This window comes from Columba livia, chromosome 1, assembly GCF_036013475.1.
Source record: "Columba livia isolate bColLiv1 breed racing homer chromosome 1, bColLiv1.pat.W.v2, whole genome shotgun sequence".
Classification (NCBI taxonomy): Eukaryota; Metazoa; Chordata; class Aves; order Columbiformes; family Columbidae; genus Columba; species Columba livia.
In genome coordinates, this window is record NC_088602.1 from 129,141,315 (window position 1) to 129,166,636 (window position 25,322).

Here is a 25,322-nt window from a genome sequence, read left to right on the forward strand (position 1 = left end):
AATAATCCTTAGGAATTTTAATCCCTTTCAAAAGTAGTTAATTTGTTCTGTCTCCCCCTCTTCCCACCCTGGATGGTAGAGACCCAACTATACCCTCAATCATGGCTCCCTTCCTCTGACCTCTTTGGCCAGGTTCACAAAGTGCTTCCCCACCGGCCCGCTCACCCGATACAATACCTTTTGCAGGACTCCAGAAACATCCACTTCACTTTCCAGCATTACTCAGGCAGTTTTCGCAGGAGCCCTTCCCGCTAAAGCCGTGCCTCCTGGCACCAGAAAAGTTGGGCAAAGACCATCTCGATGGGCCTGCGCCCAGTCGCTCTCGCTCTGCACCTATACAGCAACTTTGTTCCTCGGGCACAGCCCTTGGCTCTCAATCGATGCCTTCAGTAAGTCGGATGCTTGCGAACACTCCCGATTCTTGCGCTCCTCTCCAGGCCCTTCTCTGGGAACGTTTTCTCCTCTCCTCTCCTCTCCTCTCCTCTCCTCTCCTCTCCTCTCCTCTCCTCTCCTCTCCTCTCCTCTCCTCTCCTCTCCTCTCCTCTCCTCTCCTCTCCTCTCCTCTCCTCTCCTCTCCTCTCCCTCTCCTCTCCCTCTCCTCTCCCTCTCCTCTCCCTCTCCTCTCCCTCTCCTCTCCCTCTCCTCTCCCTCTCCTCTCCCTCTCCTCTCCCTCTCCTCTCCCTCTCCTCTCCCTCTCCTCTCCCTCTCCTCTCCCTCTCCTCTCCCTCTCCTCTCCCTCTCCTCTCCCTCTCCTCTCCCTCTCCTCTCCCTCTCCTCTCCCTCTCCTCTCCCTCTCCTCTCCCTCTCCTCTCCCTCTCCTCTCCCTCTCCTCTCCCTCTCCTCTCCCTCTCCTCTCCCTCTCCTCTCCCTCTCCTCTCCCTCTCCTCTCCTCTCCTCTCCTCTCCTCTCCTCTCCTCTCCTCTCCTCTCCTCTCCTCTCCTCTCCTCTCCTCTCCTCTCCTCTCCTCTCCTCTCTCCTCTCCCCGACCAGAATTCCTCTCCTGCAGGAGTCTTTCCTCCTGCTGCTTCCTAACATCCGCCTTGTCCCTTTCTCCAGGCTCCTCTCGCTCGGTCTCTTTCTCTCTCCCCTCCCTCCCCTTCTCGCCGTGCCCCTCCTTCTCTCCCTAGCCCCCCCTTCCCTCCTCGACCTCCTTTCTTTTGCAGAGGCCCGGCCTAGCGAAGCAGCATACTACTGCAAATGGGGGGTAGCTGGGGGGTTGGGGGTGTCTGTGCTCTGAGGCTCCACACTGTCAGGCGGCGGTTAGCCACTCCTGCACTCCTGTCACTTTCGCGGCTGTCACCATCCTCTCTCCCCGCCCCCCCCCCCCCCCCTCCCCCCGCTCCCCCCGCTCTCTCGTTCCCTGCCGCCGCGCGGACTCCGGCTGCCGCAGCGGGGGCTCGCAGGGATGGAGCGGGGTGTAGAGCCATCCCCCTCCCTTAGCCGCTCCGCGATTCGAGTCTTTTCTGCTCAGGCTCCGTGCTAGGTTCATGCCAAAAGGAATCCTGGCAATGCAGGATTAGCAGCATGAACATCCTTGATCAGTCTCTCTTGACGTTGAAATCCATTTTGCTGCATGGCACCTGCTGTTGTTTTGTGGCTGTTGTGTTGTGGCTTAAAGTTAGCTCGTTATGTGGTTACTTGCACTCCACTTCCAAATGTTCAAGATCGAATGTCACATAGCCCAGGTGCTTCCTTGATTCTAGGTAGTAACACACCTCAACTCAACTAGCAATGGTGTGGATGAACCAACCAGGATTCTTCAGTTCTCCTGAAAGGACAACCTCAGCTCCCAGTGTAGGAACAAAGGACTAGAAGCATCTTTCTGGGTCACTCCTGGCTCTTGCGACTAGAAGAACAAGAATCTACCTAGTCAATCTGCAAATGTCACTGGGCTGAACATGGAGAAATGCTGGAGCATGGGGCATGTTGCATAGCCCCCTGATTGTACCTACTGTTCAGTGAGCTACATAGACAAGTGGCAGAAAATTGAGGTTCTGCAAGCTACAGAGCAAGCAGAGTATGCCCATTTGGACAGAATGGAAAATATATCAAAACTCAGGGGCTTACAATTTGAAAATATTTATGTGGCAGCACAGAGGAGAATTTTGGGGTTCTGCTGCCAAAGTAACTTTGGTTTGAAGCATGAGCTTCATGTTACATACAATAAAGTGACCATGATTCCCTTAAATGTAAAACACTGGTACATATAGAGAAGTACAAATGCACATTAGACGTCCCTCTCCATCATAAAATTTATAAAGTTCTGGTTAAAATACTATCAGCAGATAGTGATACATATCAGAGCTCAAAAAGCTAGGGCTAGTTTCTACACAGCACAGACTTTTCTAGCAGTTTTATATATATGCAGAATAACAGAAATACCTACATTTTCCCAGACAGTATAGTTTCTTTCCTAATCTTCTCTGGGGGGGGGTTGTAAGGGTTGTAGACAGTAATCACAACAGACCTCTTTCCTTCTGACTCTTTCCCTCCCTTTTCCCCTCTTCCACCCCCCCCCCCCCCCCCATTCTATTCTAAAATAAACTGACTTCAGGAGAAATTGAGGGTGCTCAACTCCTCTTGGAATCTGGTCCTTACTTAGTTCGGTAGTAAATTTTTACACATTTGTTTTCCATTCTTCCTCATTTCAGTACTGTGACCCTATGTCCCTAGAAAGGAGCTGTGGGACTGTACCATTGAACCGTGGTCAGGAAAAAGGTTAACTAGCTGCTTTGGTTAATAGCTGCAGAAACACTTCCTCCCCTCTATGGTAATGGAATATTCCCCCCCAAACCTCCGCCTTCTTGTGAAATGAAGGTCAAGAATGAGTGAGCTGCTACCCTGAATGAGGGAGTTCCGGAAAAGTTACTGTGCTACAGGGACACATGCATGCTCATGCAACATCCAAACCCTGTTTAAAATCACACTTGGTGAAAGGCAAGATGACATTCAGTCCTTTACTAGGGATTAATTTTAAGGCAGTGTCTAAATGTTCTTTCTTCAATGCTGCAGGATTTTGCAATGCATGCATTCAAAAACTTTTCCAGTTTCTGAAACCTTCCTCTACTAAGCAGATTACCACATCATACCAGAAAAATTCACTGCTCACAAAATGTAAATAATCACAGGCAAGACATGGCAGAAATAGAGAAACAAAAGCTCTCTATCCCAAACTACAATGATCAAATTCTCGGGTCAGTCTTAAAGGTAACAAAATCAGTATACCTTATGCAACAGTGTGGATGCATGATATAGATCAGTGATCACTACAGTGAGGTGTAAGACCCATTGTGGTGCAGGAAAAAAATATTAGAACTTCAGTAGTACATTTATATAATTCATAAATAAGTAAATATATGCATATTGGGAGTGTATACTCTTTTTTTTTTTTTGTTTGCCAATAGAGGTACATGAACTAAAAAGTCTCCAACACTGATGTAGTCAATATGTGCTCCAACTTAAACAAAGATTTTACAGACACAGAATTCTACACAATAGTGAGCTGCAAATATCCAAACACACAAACAGATCTCATAATGTTTAAAGCAAAAGAAGAAGGTGTACTTATTAAAATAATGGTCAGAATAGCAAAGCATAATCTGTTTCATAAGTAATCTCACTGTGTGAAACATGTTAAGTCTTGAAGAGAAAAGAGTTGGAATGTGCACACAAGCCAAAGCGAAGAAAACCACCCATGAAAGAATAGCTGGGGAGAATAAAAGAGAGGCGTGAGGCTAAGCCGAGGGGAATAGAGTTTCAACGGAAAAAGAGAGAAAAAATAGGGTGATAGAGAGAGCAGGGAGACAGAGGTAGAGAAAGCAAGATACACACACAGCAGCTATAGAAGACAGACAAGGAAAGAAAGGGGAATGAAGAAGAAAGGGAGGAGCTGGGAACAGCAAATAGAATAGCAGGCAAAGAGTAAGAAGTGTGCTATTTATACATGAGAGGACATGTTTAACAGGCAGTTTTGAAGTAGAACTATTTTCAGTGGATAAAATTTTCAAGATCTTTTCAATGGCAGATTAATCACTTCAGAAGTCTAAAATAGCACATTTTCCTTCCCAGATTGCTGGAAAATAATCACATAGATCAGTAAATTAAAACCTTATAATATCTTTCTGGATGCTGTATCTAGACTTCCTATGTGTTTTGGTTCTCACTTGAAATAAGCAGTGTGTTTCTGCCTAGAGAGCAGACTTGTTCTCCACTTTGTTGCTTCTCTGCCGTCACTCACTTCTGCTTAGAGCATAGTTTCCTGAGTTTTAATGGGCATAAATCTAAACCAGAGAGAGGAAGACCCTTATGTACATTAGATGAGTATTCACCCGCTTGTATTTTTAGTGACTACTAAGTATGTGTATTAGTTTGTGGGAATATAACCCAAGATTGGTGTGGAGAAGAGTTGTAAATACATTCAAGGAACTGCAGATAGAGAGCAGAAAAACACATATATCACACTAATTGTTCTTTAGCCTTGTGTGTTTCACAAGTAGAACCTCTATGTTTAGTTAATATAGGCCTGTAAAAGGCACCTTATCGAACATCCCTGAAATTTCTGCTCTACTGCAGGCAAAGATCAAAGCAGCATTGTAAACTGCGCATGCATGAATCCCTGATATACAGGTGGAACCAGAAGGCTTGTAGATCTTCTAGCAAGGACTGAGATCTGCAGTGCCTGTGTTCCCACTTGTGTACCTCTGCCTGGGTGCTTTGGTGGTTTTTGGTGATCCCCCAGTCAGCAACCTGCAGTCCAACTGGGTAAATTCAATACTTGCTGCTAGCTTTTTTTACTCAAATGCCCAGACCTAGTAAATTAACTCGCAGACTACTGGAATATGAGACACTACAGGTTTTCTGAAGATGCAAAAGGGGGAAAAAATAAAATTCATGAACCGCACAGCCATGTCTTAGCAATAGAAATGTACAGCCATAAGTGAGAGATGTGTATTTATCTTGTGTATGTTATTACTGAAATCCTATGAACTCCCTAGAAAGTATGAATGTATAGGTATATCTCTTATAAAGGTAAATACACCTCTCACAATCTTTGTATTCTTTCAAACATCTGAGATTAGCCTTTTCTGTCTGCTAATCTCTGTTGATACATGTCCCAAGCTTCACTCATTTCCTTTAGAGGTGTGCTATGTCCCTGCTTCTTGCCCAAGCATAAGATTTCTAATTTCTGATGGATTTGTGAACAGGAACTGCAAATGCTTGTTGGAATAGCACTGTACTTTATTCTATATTGTCTGTTTGACTTGAGAGGAAGAAGGGGACTAATAGGCTGCAATTATCACAATGTTTGGTGCTTCAATAAGAGTGTTTGGAATTATTCCATACTTCGAGCAGATCTGTGCTAGATTCTGTTGCTCATCTGTAGAGTGACTCCAGAAAGCTACTTAATATTTCAAAAAGGTCTGTTTTCTGTTGCATGCTTATGCACAAGCAGAGCAAATAGACCAACAGTTGTGCAGATGGGAGGGGAAGTTACATTTCCTAAATATCCTGGGATTTAGGCAAAATTGCTAAAACAATACCATAACATACAACTTCTTCTCTTCTAAGAAGCACAGTAGAAATATAAGCACAGTAAGTTACTGGAGTCGAAAGGCAAAGCGGTGAAGGTTAAACAATCTCAAGAAGCTGAAAGGGAATGCAGCTGTGGTTCTGTAAGAGAATGTAAGGTACCAATGGGCTTTTTCTCTTTGGGTCTCAATCTGGGTACCTTGTGCCACTCTATGTCAGAGTACAGTGTCTCTGAGACTGTACAAGATTACAGTAAGGGGTTAGACAAAATGACCACAATATAAGCTTAGCTTTTGGCTGGAAAAATTAGTGGAAAAGACAAACTACAACTCCAGTTTGGATTTGAATAAAATTATTTCTTTTCTTTCTGAGAGAAATAGAACATGGGAAGTGTCAGAACAATTAATTCTGTTTACTGTGAAACACTCCATTTAACTTAGGTATTTCCTGAGCTCTTCAGAGAAGGAAATTAATAGCTAGATGCATAAAACTGCTGGCAGAAGAAGTGCTTCATGAACAGAACAAGCCTGGTAGTTCCTGGGTATCAGTTTCTTCCCCAGGGAATGCTTAAATACATATCAGACATGGAAACATCTCAATAGGAAACATGATTTTTCCCTTCACTCATTCCATCTCCTATGGACAGACTGGCATGCTCAGGAACCTGCTGGTGACAACATATTTGTAGAAAACAGCTTTAAAACACCATAGTGCAAAATGAGAGCTCCTTCTAAGGCTGTGGTCCCACAAACATTTCAACTCCACAAGAATACAAGCCTCTACTGAGACAGACAATCTTACTCTCTCTTTCCTCTGCTTGCAGCTGTATATCCTCGTCACCTTACCTGTGCTGGCAGCAAAGATTTGTGCAGTGACCCAGATCAAGGAACTGATCTCGCTGAAAACAATTTCAGCTAAAGTTATGTGTAAAATTCTGGAGTATGAGTAGGAGACTTCATGGAGCTGTATGAATGCTACAACTGGACTATGAATGGGAAGGCAGAGGATGTGCAGGTTGGGGAGGGACAGAAAAGACTGTCCCTTTTAGCAGCAACCCAAATGATATATGTTTAAAGTGGACCTGAACAGTCTGGAGACAGTGAGACCTTAACAGGTTAGAGAGTTGGGTGGGGAAAAATTTAATGAAATATAACAAGGGCAAGTGTAGAGTCTTGCATCTGGGCAGGAGCAACCCCAGGTTCCAGTATAAGTTGGGGAATGACCCATTAGAGAGCAGTGTAGGGGAAAGTGACCTGGGGGTCCTGGTGAACAGCAGGATGACCATGAGCCAGCACTGTGCCCTTATGACCAAGAAAGCCAATGGCATCCTGGGGTGTATTAGAAGGGGTGTGGTTAGTAGGTCAAGAGAGGTTCTCCTTCCTCTCTACTCTGCCCTGGTGAGACCGCATCTGGAATACTGTGTCCAGTTCTGGGCTCCTCAGTTCAAGAAGGACAGGGAACTGCTTGAGACAGTCCAGTGCAGATCCACAAATATAAGTAAGGGAGTGGAGCATCTCCCTTATGAGGAAAGGCTGAGGGAGCTGGGTCTCTTTAGCTTGGAAGAGACTGAGAGGTGACCTCATTAATGTTTATAAATATGTAAAGGGTGAGTGTCACGAGGATGGAGCCAGGCACTTCTCACTGACAACCAACAATAGGACAAGGGGCAGTGGGTACAAATTGGAAGACAGGAGGTTCCACTTAAATTTGAGAATAAACTTCTTCACAGTGAGGGTGACAGAACACTGGAACAGGCTGCCCAGGGAGGTTGTGGAATCTCTTTCTCTGGAGACATTCAAAACCCACCTGGATGCATTCCTGTGTAACCTCATCTAGGTGTTCCTGCTCTTGTGGGGGGATTGGACTAGATGATCTTTCGAGGTACCTTCCAATCCCTAATATTCTGTGATTCTGTGATATGCCAGTCTCCAGAATATAATGCCTTTAATATTGATTATCCCATAATAGGGATGGGTTTTCACTGCCTCTTGCAGTCTGTGACTGAAGCTGTTCTCTTCCCAACAAGCATAAACATGAGAGAAGAAAGTCCTTCAGAAACTATACAGGAAATCAAAGCTAAACTTGACAATCCCTCCAAAAATTGTTGAAATGCCATTGTTCAGTAAATCTGCTACATGCTGGGAGTGTGAGATGGGAAATTACTCAGATTTAACCACAGTATAATATGAAAAGTATAAAACTCCCATGTATTCGGCAGTTCTTGTGCAGAAGGTAACAGTAACAACTGAAAACTGCTTCTGTTTGTCACGGTGGGGAATGATCTATTGTAACCTTCTCAGCTCTCTTGCTTATTTTCCTGAGGGTTTATTAGAATAATAGAATCATGGAATATCTCAAGTTGGAAGGGACCCATAAGGATCATTGAGTCCAACTCTGTGCCCCTTGCAGGACTACCTAAAACTAAACCATACATCTAAGAGCATCCTCCAGATGCTCCTTGAACTCTGACAGGCTTGGAGCCGTGACCTCTTCCCTGGGGAACCTGTTCCAGTGGCAGACCACCTTCTCGGTAAAGAACCCTTTCCTAATGTCCAGTTTGAACTTCCCCTGATGTAGCTTAATTCCATTTCCTCATGCCCTGTCACTGGTCACCAGAGAGAGCAGATCAGCACCTTGCCCTCCGCTGCCTCCCTAGAGGAATTTGTAGACTGCAATGAGGTCCCTGCTCAGCCTTCTGGCTATCATGGTCTTGACTGCTAGCTGGGGTTAATCCATGACAACTAAGATCTGTGAAAAAGATAGGCAAAAATAATTGAGGAAGAACTTGGAGAAGAGAACGTACTTTAGAACTGGATCTCAAGAGAACAGAGAGCTAGCGGAGGTGTTTGAGAATGAGTAATACAATCTTCCTTGTACTTAAATCTGCATACAGGGGCTCAGAAATGGAGGCTCTAGCATTTCTCTGGTTCTTTCGAGCCAGCATGGAATTCTAGTTGAAAACATATGTATTATGGCCAGAAGATGCTACTGTGCATTTCTGTAATTGAACAGTGCTACTCGGTGGACAGAAATGGCATCTTAGAGAATAGAAAAGCATGCTGCTTAACATCCAGGCATCCCAAAGCACAAGAAAACCTGAAGACAGGGGTGTCAGGCTTCACTGTCCTCCAGATTATGCTTCATATGAAGGCAAGGTACAAAAGCATTGTGTATAAAAATTCTACACATTCCATGGGAAAAAATTAACTCTGTTTAAGGGTACTTATGAGCACTGCAGATCAGCATCAGTTTATTTCCCTCAATGAACTGAACTTGCTAGAGAAATTATTTTGAAACTATCTACTGTGTTGTTAGCATTGCAAAGATACTAATTATTCTAAGTGACTATGAATAACCATTAACTACTACACTGCTGATCTTCCCAGTGCTACAGAAAGTATTTTGAAGCAATGGGTGCTCTCTATTTAAAGCTAGCATTATCCTAGTGACATAAAGATGATGTTCCACTGTGGAAAATTAATTTAGTTCTTAAATAAGCCTATGAAAGGGGAGCTTTATTATGCCCCCACACACACCAGCAATATTGCTGCTGGAGAACTGTAACACTGAATGAAGGAGTCTAAGGGTGAAATTTAAAGGCATCCCTAGCAGATCCATGGTTCTAATGAAGCTGGGAAATTAAACCAAAAAACTTAATAGATTTATTCTGTGGTAACTGGTTGTAAGAGACTTCCAAGTAAATTCACCATGCTAGTTTTTGAGGTAATGGGAAATAAAGCAAGAAAGGTCATTTTTTGAAACCAATGAACTGCCAAATTTGGAACAAAGGTTTAACAGATGAATTCTTGTATTTGCCGGAAGGCCCTATACATCTTTCAGGTCAAGATTTGTTAAGTAGTTTGTAAGCTCAAGTAACATTTTCTGAGAATTCTGTTTAGTTGCATGTCCTACAAGGAGCTGCTTGGATGGTGCAGATCTGCTTGCTGCAAGCGAGAAATCTCCAAGAAAATTTTGAATGCTGTATTTCTATCAGTATTGGCAGCCAAAATTTCAGTAGAGCCAACGCTACATTGAAAGAACTGAAAAAGGACTTTGATCTGGTAGGGAAAAACAATATCCACTAAACATGACAGACAAAATGGAGTTAAAGACTTCGATGAATAATTTTATGACAACTTTAGAGGCTGACTGCATTTGATTGGACTTGCAGATTTGTCTGTTTATAGTTACAACATAGAAACAACCTGTGGCTATTGTGGGATGGAAGGATGAGATTGCTAACAGACTGATATACCGATTGTTACTCTGATCAAAAAATGCAGGGAATGTATTTAAGTCTTAATAAGCCATGATCCTTTTGTCATATATGTGAAGTCTAATTTTTATTTTTATTTTTTAATTTGCAATCTATGTCCTTGTAAATTGCACTAGCTGATTTTCTTAACAGTACAGCTTTTGGCATGCCTAAATGTAAATTGCTGCAGAACCTGCAAATCTTTGACATCAGGTCACATACCATACTTGTATTTGGTCTGATCCCACATGCTTGCACAGTTTTTGGTGGTGGTTCTGGGAAGTCTCATAAAGCTGTAGTGGTCTGGTGTGTAGATAACAATTAGCATAATGCTTAAAAATTATTGAAGGTTCAACCCAATAGTAGAACTTGGCACAGCTTTACATTACTTGGAGCTTTTTAAGGAGGAACCTCTAAATTTGGTTTGTGATTCTGAGTATATAGTCAAGGTCCAACGCACGCATCTGATTCTGAAATTTTTTTGTAAAAACAAAAAGGGGGAGAAGTAGGGGAAACACCACAAAGCTGATTGTCAAAAGCATTGTATGTGATGAATCACTTATATCAAAGTGGTGCAGCCCTAATTCCCCCTGTGATTAAATACTTTACAAGTATGACCTAAAACATGCTAAATCAGAAAGAACCTACATTAGTTATGGTCAAATCACTAGTTAATGGTCAATGGGAAGGGCCACATCAATTGATAACATGTGGTCAATGTTATGCTTGTGTCGTTATAGATTAAGGTTCTCAGTGGGTGCCTGCACATTGTGTAAGACCGTTCCTGAAGAAGCTGAAGTCAACAGTTGAAGAAGCAGAAGCGGCACCTGGTGGTGACAAGGATTTGCTACCTGACATTCAGCTAGATGACAACGAGGGGTGATCCACAATGGACTAGTCCCAACCCTTTGGGACTACGTAATGTAGCCTCTCTGATCATCTGTACAGCATGTCAATGTTGTGAGTATTACAAAGTGTAGTAAGCATCATCTTAGTATTGTTGGACATAAGCAATGCTTTTTGGCTTCCCTCTCAACCAAAGACTAATATTTGGATAACTTTAGCCAACATGAAAGGTCTATGGCTAGTTGAAAAGCAAAAAGGGAGAATTGTGGACTATCTTACAGTCATCTTGAGTTACTGGAATGAACTTGACCAAAATAGAATGAGAAACCAGAATGTTTTTGTACAAGAAAAGATATTTACAATGTGTTAGCCAAACTGCCAGAGCGCTTGAAAGATTAAGTAAACCAATGGTAAGATAACTTTGAGTGTGTGGACAGCTGCCATAAGCCAATTAAATCAGAAAGTTAAATGCGTGTACAACAGATACTAACTATAAATGTAAGTGCCTTGCCAAAATAAAGGGTCTCATGGTTTACCCACACTGAGAGTCCGTGCCTTCAATCCCTCAGTTTTGCATACATTTCGTTAATTGTCCAAACTGGTTTTGTTGGGGTGTGAGCTACAAAAACCCATTCCAGCACTCTTACAGAATCACTTAAGGATTTGTCCCATTGAAACAGTACTGCAAATGGTTGGAATTTACTGGCTATGAGTGCCAGCCAAATAGGCAGTTGCAAATTGTGTCGCCATCCCTGTTTTTGTTCAATAGCATCAGATACTCTCTGTATAGCATGCTGAGCTTTGTCATCCAAAACCCGAGTAGATAATAAATTTGGGTCTCCTTTCCAAAGTATAAAAAGTGGATGCAGTTCTTCCGTGGTGATACCCAAAATAGGTGGGAGCCAATTTATGACGTCCTAGCAATTTTTGTAAGTCATTTATGGACATAACATTATGGAATTTAAAAGTTACTGGCTGAGGAATGATTTCTTGTTTTGTTATTTGCCATCCCAAATATTTCCATGGAGCAGTTTTTAAATTTTTTTCTGGTGCAATTTGTAATCCAGCCTTTTGTATAGCATTACATAAGTCTTGCATTACTTCTTGTAGTTCCCATTCTTGTGACATGGCAACCAAAATATCATCCATATAATGACAGATACAAGCTGAGGGATACAGCTTCCTTATGGGTTGTAAGGTTGCTGCAACTACTGTCTGGCAAATGGTTAGATTATTTCTCATCCCTTGTGGTAATATTGCCCAATAGTATCTTTTCATAGGCTCTGCTTGATTAAGTGAAGTAAAAGAAAATGCAAATCTGGGGGCATCCTCAGGATGTAGCAATATGGTAAAGAAGCAGCCATTTCCCATTTTTCTTTGGAATACAAATCACTGGGGTATTTAAAGGACTTGACATTGGAAAAATACGTCCTGCAGCTAGCTGTTCTTGAACTAATTTCCGTTCCCTTGAACTAAAAAGCCGTTGCCTTTTTAGGGGCCATTGATCTACCCAAACTGGGCTATCTGTTGTCCATTTCGATTTGCATACATCCTGCATGGATGTTTGGAACAGCTGATAAATGACCCCTAGGAAAAAGACTTTGGCTGTTCAGAATCAATGTGTACTACAGTGCCAAACTGGCCTGATACATCCCTACCCCATAAAGTACATGGTATAGGCATGGTAAATGGTGCAATTTGTGCATGCTGCCCCTCAGGCCCAAGTATAGTTAACAGATATGCACTCCGATGTGGCTGTTGAATACCACCCACTCCAATAATAGTGGATGCGGGAGTGACAGTTGACCACTCAACAGGCCATTCAGAGCTGCAAATGATAGAGACATCAGCCCCAGTACCTAGGAGACCCTGAAACTTCCAACCATCTATGGAACAGGTAAGCACAGGTTGTGCTGCCTGAATAGTTTTTGACCAGAAAATCTGAGGCTGACCTGCACTTCCAAAGCTACCATCTCCTTGGTGCCCTTTCCCTGCAGGGGTAGCACTATAGAAGGGTATTAACTAAGCAAGTCACTGACCTTGAGGGATGTAGCAAGGTGGCACGGGTGTCCATGCCATAACTTTGATTTCACCTTGATAATCAGAGTCAATTACTCCAGGTAAGACAAACAAACCCAATTTGGTAGCAGATGATCGACCTATTAACAAAGCATGCATGCTAGGTCCTAAAGGCCGCCACACTCCTGTGGGAATAAGCACTACTACAGTAGTAATTATTGTCACTGATTGGCTGGTGGCCAAGTGCACCGCTGCACTTCCAGATGTTGTGGGGAGGAGATCATGGGCCATGAATTTCCACTTGCATTTATTTGATTGTTTGGGGCATGTGGTCCTGGCCCCCACCTTCTCTTTCCCTGAGAAGGGTTAATTGGCTCCCCCTTTATATTAACCCCTGAACAACATTCACTCGCCCAGTGCCTGCAGTTTGCACATTTTGAACAATCTCTAGAAGGTACGGGCTTTAAAGTCTGGTGTGCGTACTTTGGGGTAAGTTGGTCATTACATAAGCGATATATTTTGTGTTCCCACCAAAGTTACTGCCATAAAAGCACTTTTTGTCTATCACGAGCTACCCCTCTGTCCTTGATGTGTCAATCCCGTATCAATACCTCTGTCCTTGATGTATCAAGTGGCATACAGTGCTTGCTTCTTGTATTTTTCCACCAACGCTTGTTGTCACGCTGCTGACTCTTACAGTTTCTCACAGGCCTGATGACAGAATACTTCCACATTTTATCAGCTTCTTCTTGATTAGTCTGTGGTTTGTTTTGATCTACCAGTCAGAACCATAGAAAAAACTAATCTCAAAGTTCATTTTGAGAATTTGTCTTCAGGTGAAAACAAATTTAACAACGTGATACTATAAGGATTTGGTCTTTTGTGCTAAGTAATTGGTGTATAAATGCATACATGAAGACTAGACTAAACACTTTAAAAAATAAGGGATCTAGGCATAGAAATCTGTTCAAAGTTGTGCACCACTGCCACGTGATCCAAATCCCCTTCAGCTAGTGTTAATATTATCTTATTTGCAGACAGAAAAAAAAAAATATATGTATATATATGTATATATATATACATACATATATATATAGCACTAGAGGGCAGCAGGAGTCCACATCCAGAGCCAGTAACTTAGGAGAGACACCTTTTAAAGAAAGTCACATGAGGTGTGCAGAAGGAAGGTGATGTTGAGTTCTAAAGCAAAACCAGAGTGCAAGGCAGCTCAGTCTGAGTATTAGTGAGGGAGTCATTTTTATTCAAGCAGCAACATCAGAGTCTCCTTGAAGTGCCAGGGTGCATTCAGTTACTAGGAGATGCTGCATGCTGCCTACCTGGGAGGTGCTTTTTGTTGTGTTGCTGGGTGAGATGCACCATTACCCTGCAGATTCTACTTTGCATTTGCTGTTAGAAAAAGCACTAGTGATCTTCCATGGAACATATTTACAAATTGCCTGTTCTTACATTGACTTTCCTGCTGGCTCGTCTAAATGCTTTCTCTCCTACTTAGTGACCACTGGATTGGTGCAAAAAGATTCTTGGGAGCATTTTAAAGGCAGAGTGTCATTCAGGAAATGCCAGCTCAAAGTCTTTGCCAATGACACAAGGCTATGTTACTTCGCCAAAATATAGACACTGATTGAAACCTGATATAACAATTCAGTCATTGTACAGATAAAAGCAGGGAGATGTCATCCTAGAAATAAAGCAGCTCTTATGGGAAATCTTGTGGAGATACTTTTGCAAGGCCTATCAATGACAGTTATGCTTCTGAGAACTGTACATAGTTAGATTTCATTTGCATCCTTTCAGTATGTTCCGAAGTGTCAGGCAGAGAGAACAGCTGTCATGACTGTAATCTTGCTTTTCATGCAGGCTTCAAATTCCATGTTTCCTTCTGAAAATACAGTTGATCTATTAATAAAAATATTACACCTCAACAAAGCAAAGAAACTCTAATACTGTTAATATAAAACTATGCACTGCAGCGATGAGAACGATTCATACAGATGCAAACAGAGATGCACAGGCACAAAGTTCTTGTTAGCAGCGAGAGCAGAGCCAGGCAGAGCTGAGCCAGGCTGAGCTGATTTTTATTAAAAGTTCTCAATTTATAGATTTACAGATATAAGCCTGGATGTTTTTTCAAAAAATGTTATCCCAAACACACCACACTCGTATTGTGACTGTTTTCAGTCACATTCCTATGCATATCTTGTGGGCGGCGTTCCGACCCACTCATTCACATGCCCAGGCCCAACATTCACACATCCTACGTATGGGGGCAGTCTTCTGACCTGAGATATCATTCTCACTGGCCTGGGCTATCACTCCTTACACTCATAAAAAACATACTTCTGTATAACCTGTCCAAGGTCCTTTAGCTGGAACTGCACATCCTGCTGTTCGCACAATGCAATGAAGCTCATTTCCTGCATAAAAAGAGTAACAGTTTTGACAAGGTGTGAACAATAAACAGCTGTAGAAAAGGGAGCAAAAATGGTGAATTCGTGGCTGTGCTTTGCAGCATGTTGGCCAGGGTATCCAAATAAATATATATAATATATAAATATATAAAATATATCTATATTTTATATAGATATATTTATATTTTATATAGATATATTTTAATATAGAGATATATTTAGAATTTGTGCATGTAAATTTATGATACAGCTGTTGCATCCTTACAGTTGCTAATGTACCCTGCTTTGCAGTTAGGTGCTTTCTGGTTTCACAATCAACAAGATGAACATGGATGTGGTTAAAAGATTTCTGTCTGTAACTGCAAAAGTTTGCAGCCTTGACTAATTATTCTCAGTTTCAGAGAAAAAAAAAATAGCTTCAAGAAAAGGCTGCCATTTCAGATAAATACAAGACTGTATTTGAAAAGAACGTGGAAGCCTTAGAGGCCTCCTGGTGAGGTCAAGCACCAAGGTGACATGGCACCTTTGATCTCTTCAACTCTGTAGTGGAACACCTCAGCAATGGTCTTGAGAATATAAGCAGGACTTCCAGAACAAGATAAATACTCTATGGAACAGTCAGAGGCCTCTCTAGGCAGACAGTAAGCAGGGTTCTGGGCTAGGGAGTGGTTGTGGTTTTCAGACCTCACCCAAGAGTGGGCAGAACAGCTGTTTGTTGTGTTCATGGCTATCTGTGAGCCTTGCTTTAGCAACATTTGTGCCAATAATGGAATGTTCAGAGAATGGAAAATGGAAAGGTTTGTGGAGAAAAAATAAAATCAAGGCAACAGATAGAACATGTGGCTTCAAAGGGCCTAATATCTCTTGCTGAGATCAGTGCTGTTGCAGGACAGGAAAATGCTGACATGGATGTTGCTGTTCCTCTTTGCAGTTGCTGAATATAAAAACAGAACTGAGCTGTCTGGACCAAGAGGTATGTCTTCTCTCTTTTTTCTCCTTCCTTCTTCCAGATGAGCACTCTCAGATGATCTGCTAGCCTTCACGTTTCATTTTTCAGCTTCAGGGAGCATCAATCCAGCTTCTTGGAAAGTGGCAATACTTATATCAGGGGTGTCAAACTCATTCTCACAGGGGACTGCATCAGGCTCATGGTTTCCTTCAAAGCGCCAAATGTAATTTTAGGACTGCATAAATGTAACAACTCTTATGTAGGAATACAGTCTTAAAATCACATTTGGCCCTTTGAAGGCAACCACAAGGCTGATGTGTCCCCCGGTGAAGATGAGTTTAATACCCCTGGCTTATATGAACCAGCAGTTAGCCCATGAGGAAGCTTTCCCAGCTCTGGTGGTTTGTGTTGCACCAGATAGAGTGAGTATTCTGCACAAATATGTCATGGCTAGTTGTAAGAAGAGTAAGTTCAGAGTAAGCACAAGGACCTTCGTCAGTAAGGACACAAAGGGTGTGTTACTGGTGCCTGTAGTCTCATACTGAGCCAAGTGCACACAGCTCTTGCACAAAAGCTGCCCTTGACCCAGCTGAGCAGAGCTCTGCCGATTTCAGCTGGCTCTTCCTGTCCTCACTGAAGGTAGGGGCCTCAGACTTCCTGGTGAATACAGGCTTTTGTTAATCCTGGAAGTTGACCAGAAAAGGAATCCATCATTTCCAAAGTCTTCTCAGGAGTTTTATTTCAGATCACAAAGACAATTACTGCCAAGTTCCAAAGAAATCCTGAGTTAATCACAGAGCTTTTTACTGATTTTTGCCAATATCTCTGACAACTTTTGTGCATTTTTTTATATTATTTTACATTCAAAAATGGGTTTCACTGGAATACGTAAAGCTGCCTTCTCCTTCTTGAGAGAGTTCTCTAAGATCTGCATGTTCGGGGGTATATGGAATGTGGTTTATCCACCTCAGTTGTGGTTTAATCCAGCAGGCAGCTAAACACCACACACAGCCATTTGCTCACTCCTTCCCTTAGTGGGATGGGGGAGAGAATCAGGAGAAAAGAAAAAAAAAAAAAAGTAAACCTCCTGGGTTAGGGTAAAGACAGTTTAATAGGTCAGACAGGGAAAATAATGATATTGATAACAATAATCAGTCTAAGGAATGCTGGTCAGTGAAAAATCCACAGAAAGCTAAGCCCCTAGTGTGTTCATACTCTAAGGGAAACAAGTTCAGCTCACAATTAACTTAAATATATATAACAACATCTTTTGACTCATGCTGCTTGTATTAATGTGCTGAATTTTATTAATGAACAGGGAACTGGTTGTTCTTACATTCTTATTGAGACATTGCGACTGTTCACTCAACTCTGCTCAGATTTTGGCTAACTCAGCTCATGCTAAAACTTGATGTACAGTGGAAGCAGCACCATTAGGTCAAAGTGAGAACATCATGTAGGTGGGACAGATGGCCAGAAGGATCAATGGCGGTCATTATGCAGACATTATCACCTGTAGAGTGCTGACTCCTGCAGCCATCATCTTTGTCTGGCAGTTTCTTTAGAATCTGCTAACTTATAGAAAGAATATAGACTAAGCTGCAAGGTATAAAAACTTCAGCTTACTCAAAAAAAGCCTTTGCAGCAGATCAAACAGCAGCTGAACTGCTGAGGCGTTCGTGCTTCCCAATGTGACACAGGGAATGCCTGCACTGTTGGAAGAGATCAGTTGAGCACTCTCACCATTGGCTAGGTAACCATTTCCACTGTTTTTTTCCTTATGGATGCATGAACCAAGAGTTATGGGTTAAAAGTTATGAAACCTTATGACCTGAATGCTGAATAAGTGAATTCATGTGGTAGACTAGTCTAGGCAAAGGGGGATTGAGCCCTTGTTTGTCATATTTGTTGCATTTCTTAATGATCTCATGAAATAAAGTTTAAATCACAGGGTATATTGTCCTGTAAATTTCAGACATCCAAACGGACCATGAAAAGATATTTAATAGTTCATTGAAACACTGGGTATATCTTAATGCTGCTCTATATGCATTCTGTTCTAGATATACTTGAAATCTTCCCTCAGATCAAGGCAAACAAAATGTTAAATGATATATAAGAGTACTTTAGAGACAGAATTATGTTGAAGGTCTTCAAGTAGAAAAAAGCCAAAGCTTTAAATAACATTCTCACAAGTCTACACTCTAACGGTTGTTTAATATAAATAACTTTGTTCTCTGATCTCTTTTAGAGTATCTGAATACAAGTTTAACTGTAGTGAATAAGAATAATAAGAAAGCAGTGGTAAAAATTTAGCCTAGCCATTCATAAATCATCTTATTTAACTGCATAAAAAAAAATAAGATTCATTGATTTTACATCTCTTATATTAATATTTTTCTGCACATAAGAACTTATTGGCTTATATAATGTTCTAGGCTAAAAGTTCAGAGTTTGATTAAAATAAAACTGTGTTATCATATATCACATGTATGTCACTATAAGTACATTCCTATAATCACACTGTCCACCAGACTCTTCTTTAGCTTCTTTTAAACAGCTTGTCACGGAGGCACCCCAAAGTTAGTTTAGACTGAAACAGGGCCCAAAACAAACTTTTTTTTGGTAAAGAAGGTGCAGCAGATTAGCTAGTGGAAAATGGGATTTTAGCTCTCCAATAGTGATATAAATACAGGTTTGAATATCAGTCGAGGTAATTATTGAGGTGCAGCAAATAATAACAATGGAGATCCACAGTGTGCATTCACGTGGCTCACCAAAAACAATGCCAGAGCCATCCCTGACTCCAGAAGAAGTATACACTTATCTGAATCTGGCAAGGAATTATTAAAGAAAATACACATGCTTATATTTAAGCACCGAATAAGCACCCGCAATCCTGCAAGGAATTATTAAGAAGTTTTATCACTCACCCACGTGACTCGGTGGGGGAATCCATGTCCCAGGAGATTACCTTAGGCAGCCATCCTGCCTAAGGGGGAGGGCTCTCAGTCACAGTCTTTGGCCTGCGTTCCAAGAGGTCCACACAACAACGGGCACTACCTCAGCGGGGTTCCTGTTTTTAAAGCCTTGTCAGATCTGACTGTGGGCATTCCAGAAGCTTCTCTGCACCCCCACTCTGGCTGTGGGGTGCCTTGAAGCTTCTAAGCACCTCCACTCTGGCTGTGGGTGCCCAGTGACTCCTTGGCACCTCTGCGCCCCCTCCTCCTCTCTTTTAACGACCCTGGGCAACAGGCTCTGGGGTCAAACAAAAGAAGCTGTTAACCCCATCACAGGAGAGGGGGAGGGAGATGTGTATGCACCTTCAATATCGAAGGAAGGGAGGGGGAGAGACAGGGGGGTGAGCATCTGCCACACACAGCTTCAAAAGCTTGTAAAGAAAAGATAATAAGAATTGTTCTGTGGTTTCACCTATATCTGTAAAAGTCAATAGTGTTAAACCTATGGAGAAGCCTATGTTTATTTTAGTTATGAATGTCTATTAATGTTAATTTAAAGTAATTTATCTTTCTCTACGAAAAGGTCAAGGCACTCCAGTTTAAAAATGGAGCAGTAAAGTTGCATGTGTGCTTTTGACACGCAGAAACAACTTTACAACCTATCAAGTCATAAAACTTTACAACTCACAAAGTTATAAAGCAGGTATGTTTATTTCGACGTCAGGCGCAAGGGGGATCGTTCCACCATTCATGCGCAACTTCTAACAATATGAGGTGTGTTTAAATACAGTAAGGTGTTACATATTCATAATGACCCCAGGAACACCTATACATATTCATAACCTTTCCCCGCTTCTTATTAAAATGAGTCCCAGGTAATCATTTCCATAGTCTCCTTCTTGACCCTGCCCTGTTGCGCCTGCGCAGTGCCATCTGGTGGTCTTGAGGAGGGGTCTTTGGGGGTCTTTGGATGAAGGCTCCTTCAGCTTCGTCATAGTGAACTTTTTACCTTTGGCTCATTATGTTGAATTGACTGGAACCCAAGCTGCCAAGTCGATTGAAACCAGACTGGTGGCCACTTTTGCTGTAAATCTTCCTTGTCTTGTCTCCTCAAGTTTACAGCTAGGTGCAGTAAAACTTCTTATCTTGGCATTCGATGGGGTTCTGTTTTTCTTAACACAAGTTTACATAAAGCTCTAAACTAAGCACTTATTGTGTGGCTAAGCCTTAAAGTGTTAGTTCATTAGTAGGCACCCATTATATGTTTAGTTAACCCTTAAAATGTTAGTTCCCTCTATCACTTTAGCTTGTGAGATATTTTTCTCTTTTTCTCTTATAAGAAGTAGCCTGGTTACTGGCAGAACATCACCATAAATATGTGTATTTGTGGGCCTAATTCTTATTTATCACTCCCTTCTTCTTTGCCAGTGAAGTGTTCTAAAGTGAGTGTAACTAACCATATAAGTTCTTTTCTCAGGGTGTGATAAGAATTATGAAATACAATAGAGTTTCTGTGCATTGTTGCACAGCAGTCTGATAAACAGATTACACTCATCAAACTTGGAAAAGTTATTAATGTAATTCAGATTCAGCCCAATTCCTCTCCATGTTTAACTACAGAACCAACTTCCAGTTCATTTTAGCCAGTATGTAATAATTTTTTTTTTAATAATCTGAAGAGTGTAAAAATGGATGGTTGTGACTTATATAGTACTAGTAGTAGTTACTTTTTTTCCAGCAACAAGCTCATTTGGGATGCATGATCAAATATGTAGCGATAAGTGTTAATTAAAAGTACCTTAAATATTGTCAGCCAGGAAGACTTCCTTCCCCTCCCATATAGTCCCACTGACCTCATAAAATGCAACTTATGTTTCTTAGACCTGCTAGTGTGTGACCCTCACTTTATTCACTGACTGGCTATATGTTATTTGTATATTGTAAGGAAGCAAAACTACTAAGCTTAATTGTTTGCAGAGTGTCAAGGAAGTTAAAGAAGTAGTTTTTTAACTTCAGTGACAGTAAATATATTCAACATTCATATTTTGAATGTTAGATATTGATTAAGTGAAAGACATGCATATATACTTGCTACATCTCAGCCTGTAGTACTGCAAGTCACTAAACTGATGCTTTCCTTGTCTTTATTTGGATATCTCTCTAAGCCTCCATCTAGCCCTCTTCTGACTGAAACAATGTATCTGTCTCCTCTCTGTGCTCTTTCCAGTTTTGTCTTCTCTGTCACCAACGTAGTTGCTCTGTTGATAGACCAGAAGACTTAGCTTTATGCCAAACTTTCTCTTTTACTATTCCATTCATAACGCTGTCCATTCTCCCACTGGATCTCCTTTTTAAAGCACACACAAACTGGTGTATTGGGCAGAATCAAGAAAGTGGTAGGCCTGCATGTTTGATGCTGGTAGTTGAAAGAGGAGGCAAACCATAAGAGAAGTTGGGATCAACTGCCCAAGGAATCATCAGTCCTGCAGGACAGGATGCTTATGGCTCCTGAGTAGCGTAGTATGAACTACTAAGCAAGGAGAACATGATTTGTTCTAGTTTTCTTTTGCCAAATTGAAGGAGGCCTTCAGCCTTCAGTATAATCTCATACTGATGTGTGTTTGAAAGAACAGAAGGTAGGATTTGTAGGATGAGGTAAATGATGGGGGAAGTCCAAGACTTTCTTGTGTTCCTAAGCATTTATAAGTTAACAAAAAGTAGTTGGCTGAAGATCTAATGGTGCGAAATTTTAAAAGGTTGCTTTGTTATCTGGAGACAAACAAAACTACAGTCTGATCACAACTGTGAAGCTTGGCAGGGCTTGATGCAAAAGGGTTGTTTAGTTGTTACAGAAAACACATTTAGAAATGATGAGTTTTACTTGAGTGGGAAGAGGAAAAGTAAAGAGAAGAGGGGAGAAAGGAAGTAATTTGTAAGAGGTGTTGTATGGAAATTGTAGAGCACATAAGGGGTAAGCATAAGGATACCACAAATGACAGGAGGGCACAGAAGGTCTGAAATGATATTTGATTCAACTGATCTGTAGTTTTCATTGGCTGAAGGAAGGTTAATTATCTGAAGTCAGTGGTGTTGAGGGAAAGGAAGATACCTGGATAGCCATTGCTTCTCCTTTTTGTCATGACATTCACTATAGGTATGAGCAAAAATGAGAGTTATAAGAGTTATGAGCTGTGAGACCTTTTCCTTTTTTTTTTTTTTTTTTTTTTTTTTAGTGTGGGTTTGTGTGTGTGTATGTGTGTTTTGTTTTGTTTTGTTTTACTTCTTCCCTCTTCATTTCTCTCTTTCTTCTTTCTTTTACAGGTGGACACATTCAGTTCTCTAACAGGAGGAGTGCAGAGGCAATCTTGCATGTAGTGGTTCCAATGAGTCCAGGGAGCTCAGATAACAGGTTTTGGTGCACATAGGTGTGCATTATTGTGCCAGGAGCCTTCAGTATGACCAAGCATATGCAGTGTCTGTGAGGAGCTGAACAAACCTAGCTTCCATCAGTAGGCCAGTTTCTTTCTCTTTCACCCTCATCAATGTTCGTCAGGATCCAATCCTTAATTCTATTTTATAATTAATTAAAATGCTCTGCTGTAGGTCGCATTTTAGTTACTTCAGACATCCAACTTCTTTCCCTCAGAGCCTTCTTAGAAGCTGAGATTTTTTCTGCATACAAATAGCTGTGAGCCTCTTTTTGCAGGAGCAGCAATGCAGACCAGTCTTCCTTCCTTCCTTCCTTCCTTCCTTCCTTCCTTCCTTCCTTCCTTCCTTCCTGCCTCCCTCCTTTCTCCTCTCTTCCATAGAAGACTTCCTTGTCCCTTTAAGGAATGATAGTGATTCATTCCCCCAACTATTAAAAAAACCCAAATTTAACCCCAGAGAAACATGGAAAACTGAAATGAAACACTGTGGCCATGTTTCTGAAACACATATTCTTGGAAGCTCATGTGCATACTGGAGTTTTAAAGCTCTTACCTCTAGAGGAAGATGACCTTATTCCATATACATGCTGATATGCTCTTCGAGGCATAAGACCTTCCAGTATGAACTGAAAAATCTTGCAATTAGATCTGTGTCATTTTCTAATCATCTGCTGCTGTTGATGAGCTAGAGGAAGGCAGGGCGGATTGTTTCCCTGTCATCATAAAGGGCATGCTTTTTGTAACTTCTCTAATGTGTGGAGTATCACTTGGTGAGGCCCATTACTGTTGTCCAACCTGCCACAAGAAAGACCAAGGAAATTACAACTACATAGTTCATACAGACAACAAGAAAGAATTCCTAATGTTTTATAATTAGAGAACATGAAAATGTGTACATTATATCTGACATATTTTAAGCTGTGTTAATATTATTATATAATGAATTAAAAATGCATTTTCATGTTAGAACTTGGCGGACTTCAGAGAAGGTATCACCAAAGGCAGTGAATCCTGTTTCCCACCATCTCCTGTCACAGGTTCCCACCCTTCTGTTGTCTCATATCTAATGATGAGCGGACTATTGGGTGACCCAGATCTTCTTACTCCTCACATGGAAAATGAATAATTTTGATGTGTGGATACGTTTAATGCATGTTAGTTTTCTATGGTCAGTAAAGTGTTATGACTCATTCTACAGCCATATAACATCATGACGCATTCCAATGTAGGCAACTGTTACTAGTGGAAAAGCAAAGGGGTTGTGTTCAGCCACTGTGAAAGATTTGACAGAAATTGCTGAAACAATTCATCTGTGAATGGATAACAAGGCTTTAAAAATTCATTCTCAGTATGACATCATTATTTCAATCCCAGACTAGCAGAACAGATAAATTTCCTAGTTTTTAAATGTACATTTCATTTTGATCTGTTTGTATAGATAGAGTTGCATTAATGATTAAAGGCTCATCTCCACAATCCCATAGCCAGAGGAAAAATGAGAGGCAGGAGAACTACCTCTAACCTTGGGAGAAATTGACACAAACTCATGTCATAGGAAGGTGATTATACCGTTGTCTAGGCATGAAAGCCACTCAGGTGAGTAAAGGAGACAGCTTCTTTGCATCAATTTGCAGACACAAGTTTTGCTACCTACATGGGTCTGAGACAACATAGAATGCAGGAGAAAAGCATTTGAGTATTGTACAAAACTTGATCAGATTATGGTTCCTTGGTTTAAGGGAGGAACTGAAGGTGGGGAATAGGAGGGATCACAGTGGCTTGGGGAGGAAGAAGCATGGGAAAATAGAGGAATTAGGGGAAAAAAGACACCAGTCACATGTAAACAGATTACTGGTTCATGTACTTGTCTGGCCATGCCCAATATCTGATCGCCATAGTTTGTCCTGTCTTATTAAAATCAATTACTGACTGGTTCTGTGGTTAAGTGGGCTCTCACTTCTGTGTGACTGGAGGTGTAATTGCCAACAATTAGAGTCAGACCACAAGTCCTATGGGCCCATGTGATTGTGATGCCATCAGATGGAGTGAGTGAAGGTCTTGAGTGGCAGCAGCTGGCAGTGGATACCACAAGTCAGAGAGCCAAGCAACTGGAGACATGAGCTGGATGCCCTAGAGAAGAAGAACAAACATTAACTCATATTTGTCAAGTGAAGAGGAACATCTGTACCACAGAAGGTCATGTTTTAACAACCAGACTGCATGGGAAGCACATAGCAGAATCCTTGAGGATACTTCAAAGGAAGTGAATGTGATTTTCTTATGTTATTGGATGATTATGCTCAGTATTTCATTTCAAGACATATTGTAACATCCTTATGGACACCTTGCCTTCCCTTGTGGAGGTGGTGTATCTGTCTCATTGTGATGAAATAAAACTTCTGTCATTTTACCCTTGTGTTCCTTTCCTCCTTGGTCAATGAATGATCCAAATCACTTTTGTGACACTAGCAAGAAGACTGCATGTCTAAGGCCAGTTTCTGGGAGATCCAGAGTGTATATAGAATAGAGTGGAATGGAATGGAATGGAATGGAATGGAATGGAATAATTTGAATTGGAATGGACTTACAACGATCATGTAGTCCAGCTGCCTGATCACTTCAGGGCTCACCAAAAGTTAAAGCATGTTATTAAGGGCATTGTTCAAATGCTTCTTAAACACTGGCAGGCTTGCAGGCTTGACCACCTCTCTAGGAAGCCTGTTCCAGTGTTTGACCACCCTCCCAGTAAATAAATGTTTCCTAATGTCAAGACTGAGCATCGCTGAAGCAGCTTTGAATCATTCCCACACATCCTGTCACTGCATCCCAGGCAGAAGAGGTCAGCAACTCCCATTCCACATCGCCTCTTTAGGAAGCTGTAGAGAGTAACGAGGTCACCCCTCAGCC

The 25,322-nt window shown here is 41.5% G+C and overlaps 1 protein-coding gene and 1 long non-coding RNA gene across 7 annotated transcripts in view; one reads left to right on the forward strand and one right to left on the reverse strand.

Moving 5' to 3' along the window:
- The window catches only part of LOC102096618 (ephrin type-B receptor 5), a 74,576-nt gene extending 74,042 nt beyond the window's left edge, over positions 1–534 (reverse strand). For 3 of the 6 annotated variants that reach the window (XM_021292716.2, XM_065028880.1, XM_021292717.2), the window contains exon 1: positions 178–534. The gene's annotated coding sequence lies outside the window, so the exon portion shown is untranslated. The remainder of the gene's footprint in view (positions 1–177) is intronic. The other 3 variants (XM_021292718.2, XM_065028877.1, XM_005506313.3) reach the window with 1 other exon arrangement.
- On the forward strand, positions 247–24,825 carry LOC110361539 (uncharacterized). Its single transcript, XR_002418214.2, has 4 exons — positions 247–389; positions 10,525–10,744; positions 16,010–16,051; positions 22,309–24,825. It is a non-coding gene; the product is annotated as an uncharacterized LOC110361539 (long non-coding RNA).
- Positions 24,826–25,322: the final 497 nt, after the last annotated feature.